This window comes from Oculina patagonica, chromosome 4 (assembly GCF_052425735.1).
Source record: "Oculina patagonica isolate OP01 chromosome 4, crgOcupat, whole genome shotgun sequence".
Lineage (NCBI taxonomy): Eukaryota > Metazoa > Cnidaria > Anthozoa > Scleractinia > Oculinidae > Oculina > Oculina patagonica.
This window is the reverse complement of record NC_135761.1, coordinates 41,800,026-41,806,169: the sequence shown is the minus strand read 5'-3', so window position 1 is coordinate 41,806,169 and position 6,144 is coordinate 41,800,026.

Sequence of the window (6,144 nt, the reverse complement as noted above, 5' to 3'; positions counted from 1 at the left end):
CATAAAGGCTAATAACACCATTACAAGGAATGGTCGCTCATGGAATCAAAAGAAAAGGAGACCAAAGTATACACTTCAGTGGAGTATCCCAGTAAACAAATCAACAAAGAACTGAACAACTATGCTGTAATCACTAAGGGGATCACAAAATTAACCTAGGTAAATTAACAGTTTTACTATCCCAGCATTCCCAGAATCTGACCTGGAGGAGTTCAACAAAACCTCCCAGCTTTACAACAATGCCCTAAAATCCAGCGATTACATAGAGAAGATTCAGTATGACAGAAACCAGAACCAAAGAAACAGATAGAGAAATATTATCTGGTTTAATCCGCCTTTTAGCCAAAGTTTTCAGACAAATGTCGCAAAATTCTTCTTAAACCTGATTGATAAGCATTTTTCCAAAATCAAGCACACTCCACAAGATCTTCAACAGAAACAATCTGAAAGTCAGCTACAGCTGCACTACTAACATGGCAAGTAGTTAAGGGGGTGCTTATAGACTAAATTTCCCATTTTTTTCATTTGGTGAAGAAAATGTATGAGGAAAAAGTGGGACAAAAGTGAATGGATAATGAATTTAAGATGGCGTCACAAGATGGTTGGAATAGGAGAGAATGATTAAAAAGAGTTGGTGAGAACTATGCAAGCGCAAAGCAAAGAAATCAGAAAGGGCTACACAAGCACAATGAGCAAGACTTTTGCAAGTTATTGATGAAATTTAAGTTATTAATGAAAGTTTCTGAAAAAGATTTACAAAAACAAGGTATATGGAATTTCTATTTATAAATGTGAATTTGGGTAGTTTGAATGCTAATATTTTTTTAATTGTAGGCTTGGGGTTAACAATATTTTTTTCTAAATTTTGTTTTAGGTCCAATGTCATTAGAGTTGAGTGTGAGGAGGATTTTAACAAATTTATTGCATTGATCACTTCATTAAAGGAAACTATTCGTTGCGCACATATCGAGAGGGATGCAGCGTAGCAATGAAGGTTGCTACCCTGCTATTTTTAATAAAAGAAGAGAGGGTCAAAAGCAAATCCATCAGAGGTAGCAAGTAACCAGTTTATTGACCACGAAAGTGTTAAAGAAAATCCAGAGCAGTAGAAGAGTCAGAGATAGCTGGAGAACAAGAAAACGATTATGTCACAAGCTACGTCGAAGAACAAGAGAAAGGCGAGAGCACAGAAGAAAGTGAAGAAGTGAAAGAAGAATCAGGAGCAGGAGGAGGAGAAGAACAAGAAAATGAGAACTATGCAAACGAAGGAGATGAAAACGAATTGCCTTGAGTAAGATTCTTGTTTACAGCTGTACATATTACGGTATATCAGTGAAAGCACATGAAGCGACGACCACAAAAAAAGATGTTGATGTTGAGAAAAATACAGGGAATACAACATCTGAGGATCACTTAGATAACCAGCTTACGTTCGGATTGTAAATGTGTCACCTAATGCTATTTTGTTTCACTGGTATGTTCGTTGCCTTAATATGTGGGAATTTTTAGTTTTAGAAGCATTTTACTACATAACGTTTTGTATTTACTGCTATTTGTTTTCTTGTTTTCTCACTTTAAACTCTGCAACCATTCTACCACCACCATTACTCCTCAAACAGCATCATTAAAGACAATGAAAGAGTCTGTCGTGTTGGAAGTCAAAGACCTGGACATCAAAAGGTAGGACATCAAAAAGGTAGTTGAGGTAAGACGTGTCTTTGAGAGCTCCATCAATTTGTTATGTTCATGTAATCCTTTACGTTAAAAAAACCATCATCGATTAACAAACTATGGGGAAGATCAGCAAAGATCCGCAGACCGTGACCGTAGAGATAGGCGAAAGCAAATGCGGAAAAGTGGTTCACAAACCAAAGATGATGAACACCATGTGTAGCTTGGAGGTAGCAGTTATGATGTGTCATCCCATTTCGACAAAATAGATGCTAAACTGGATAAAGTTATTAAGGCATGTGGTGAAATTGAAGTATTAAAAGAACAACTATGTGACCTGAAGGAAACAGTTAAAGGTCTGAAAACATCATTAGAGTCTGCCAAAAACTGGAAAGTCTTGATGAGCAGACTGTAGAAGTTGTGCTGGTATGACAAAGTATCCATGTGGCCCCCCACACAAGGCTCATCCTCGCATTTATGGATTCAAGATTTCCTCAAGTCATTGAGTTCCTTAAGAGAAGTTACAAACCCTCAGAACATTTTCAAGGCAAAACTTTAAAACTTTCCACTCATCCTTTTAATAGAGTTAGTGAGGGGTATTCCAGAAATCCATATACATGTATGTTTAGTAAGGAATATGCCACTTGTGCCACTTGTGCAATGTGTTGCCAGATGCCAGAACCATTAGAGCAACCGGTAAACGGGCATCGTAGAGTGCGACCCAGTCAGTATTTGGGATCAGCAAAAGAGGGTAGTTTACTAAAGAGAGACCTAAAGTGAAAATTGTGCAAGTCCATACACTACTCCCAAATGGGAAGATCTCTCTTCTATGGTACAAAACACACAATAACTTGTTCATGCTTGAATTGGACAGCAAAGATTGGGTGGAAGATGTTGATTGCTTAGTTCCAGTAGCAAGCACCTACTCAAAACCTCATTAACACATGCAGAGTCACTGAATTTATTTTAATGTGGCTTGTCAAAAGCCTTTGGACAATCTCTTTAGATATTTTTTCTCATATAAATTTGTTTATTCACATTTTAAGGTTTTTCTTATTCATGTATTTAAACTTGGTTCTTACTTTTTTACATAGTTAAATATGTAGAATGTGGCTCCCCCATAAGCCTTGTGGTTTCTTGGAGGTCTCCTTGCCCTATCTTTTTAAGTTATTTTGTATGTATTAATTTCTAAAGTGGCAAATAAAATTAAAATGATGATGATGATGATGAAATATTTTATTGGGGGACCAATCCTTGCTATCCACAAAAGACCATATTTCTATTCTCAGTATTGGACTAGAACTGGCTTGCAATGGAGGCTAATGCAGGTGATCTTTTCAAATGCAAATGACATGAAGCTCTTTTTAATGATATTCCCCCACATCAGCCACCATTGCAAGTTAGTTCCAGTCCAATACCAAGAATACAAATATGGTCTATTAAGATTTCTCTCAGCGTTTGAGAAAAAATTAATTAATTAAATAAATCTTAATAAATTGATGCATAAATATTTGAATGGGCTGTTTATAAATGTGTTTGCTAATTATATGGTCTATTAAGATTTCCCTCGCCTTTTGAGGAAAAATTAATTCATTAAATAAATTTTAATAAATTGATGCATAAATATTTTAATGGGCTGTTTATAACTGTGTTTGCTAATTATTTGGGAAGAAAACCCTATTCGATGAAAAAAGTACTGTTTAAAAAAAGTGTGTCAGTGTTTGATCCATTTCATCAGGTTAAATTCTCAAACTAGATTTTTGATCAGGAGCTGTGCTAGTTCTGTTCATGAGCCACACGCTTACAGTTCTGTTCTTTTAGTTCATGTATACCTGAACATATCATTTCATACAGAACTACGTATTTAAAATGCTTCTCAGTGTCTCACTGTTTCAAAAAAAATATGTTTAATGAAGAAATTTATTTTTCCTCATATTTTTTTTTCTCAATTTCCTTTTTTTTCTTACCAAACAACACTTCTTCATTTTGTGTTTTCCATTTATTACAATGTATCTTATTGATGTATCTTATATTTAGCATTTTTATGTTAGAACAATACCTGGACCATTCCATGAATCAACTTTAGTAGCTGAACAGGCATCATTTTGCCTTTTTCTGCAATAAGAAATTAAGACATAATTTTTTGGCAACAACGAAAAACAATATCAATACCAAGAACCAAATTATTTTTTCTGTCTTTCTCTCTGGCCATTAAGAAACCTTAAATCTGGCTAAAATTTCACATGAAAACAAAGAATTTACCGGTAGGTAAACTTTTAGAGCAACCAAGGCCAGAAATGCCAGTTGGGCTTGTTGATGAACCAGTTAAGTGTTTTTCTAGCTACATCCCTGAAAAGGTAGCATACACTTCCAATAATATTGTGGTGATCAGTTGCCTTTTGCATCTGTCCAAAAGAACATACCGGTAATATTATATCACGCATACAATGTACTGTCTTTAGGGGCAATACAAGATGGTAAACAAGTTGTTCTCAACACAAAAATTCCTCTACTCCTTAAAAATCAGATCAGAAAAAATCATAACAAAGAAAAAACAGAAACAACCTTACATCCCTGTTCTACCAGCAGCACATAAATACAAAGCCAACATTGGTCAAAAACAAATTGTCTGCCAATTCACTGCATGTTTGACCTTTTTGAAATTGTCTGCAATTCCAAATAAATTAGTAAGCAGCGGAGCAAGGGCCCAAAACAAAAATTAGGGGGACTGATTTTGGACCACAAATATTGCAAGCAGGGTTGGAAACTAAAATTTCGGAGCACTCGCCATCTGGGCGAGTGATCTTCAAAATGCACTCGCCCAGATCAATTTTCACTCGCCCAGTCTTCTCCATTGACATGTCTAGTTGTATTAAAAGTTTACTTCAGAAAAGAATTATTTGTCTGAATTTACTGCGCATATGGTTTATTTTTTCCCCTCGCACGTCTGTGTTAAATGCTGTGAAAGAGAGAGAGTATTTTTAGAACAGTGTTGCCCTCCCCACAGGCTCCCCAAGCGTATTGTGTGAATACTACGTACTTCATGTAGCCGTCAATATTATAGACTTTGTATGGGAATTTTACTTCAGTTCTCAAAATAATAAATACAGTTATGAAAGTGGAAATAAACTTTACTAACTTCAATGTGGTGTTGTTTTTGCTTCTTCTGTGTGCTCCAGTGTTAATCTGCGGTCATTTGAGGCGAGTTTTTGATTCAGTCACTACTCGGTGTAGTTTCTTTAAGAACGAAGTGAAAGGCAGGAGACTCGGCCAGTTTATCGTCCACAGGTGAGCTCACAAATCAGTCTCGCATCACTAAGTAACGCAATAAATCGCAATGAAAACACCATGTCCGTGTAGCCAGATAAATTTCCCATCATATTCGCTCGTCTCGGTGATTGTACAATGTTTTTAGGAAGATAAATTTACGATATTATTCAGTTGATTTCCGATCTTCCCATGCGTGCGGCTTTGTCGGTGGATACAGCAGTTTTGTGACTCACGACAGCAGATTGCATTCTACGCTCTCATTGGTCAATCCGAATCACCTGTCGCGCGCAACAACAGACTGTCTAACGGTGGGAAGGGCCCTTTTTGTCGCGAGTCACGCAACACTATATTACTCACCAGGGGTCCCTTGGGCGAAATTTTGTAGTGTGGCCGGTTTTTTTTTTCCGCACGTTTGATAGCTGCCACAGGTCCAAGTTTTGGAATTGATTTATAGGGCTTATCGATCTTTTACTTTCTTTTCATCAACGGGTTACAGTTTAATAAGCAAAAAAGTTTTAAATCTCATTGAATTCTCCGTAAGATATGTGTGGGGTTTAGTTTAAGTGACCTAAAAAAAAGAAAAAAAGAAAAAAAAAACCGGCCCTCTCCAGAAAAATGTGACTTGTTGAATGAAACGTGCAAGGCAAAATGGCCCTCAACAAGGAACAGACCGAGGTTTTGCAATTTGCTGGAAACGGCCACAACCTTTTACTCAAAGGTCAAGCCGGCACCGGAAAGATTTCTAAGAAGCCACATCTTCCAGCGTAAATACGACAGTGAAGATTCCGAAATTCGGCTCTTCTTACTCTCTGGGACTGATCCGTGATCGTCGAAAGGTCGCTTAAATTTTAACAGCATTCTTAATAACCGGAATAGCAAGGGTTTCTTTTAGAGAAGTTGCTTGTTTACTTTCGCACGGTTCAATGAAGCCGTGGATTGCGCGTAACGTGTTACGTGACTCGCGACAAAAACTGGATCTTCCCTCCCATGGTCAGTATAGTCTCCTGCCTTTCACTTCGTTCTTAAAGAAACTACACCGAGTAGTGACTGAATCAAAAACTCGCCTCAAATGACCGCAGATTAACACTGGAGCACACAGAAGAAGCAAAAACAACACCACATTGAAGTTAGTAAAGTTTATTTCCACTTTCATAACTGTATTTATTATTTTGAGAACTGAAGTAAAATTCCCATACAAAGTCT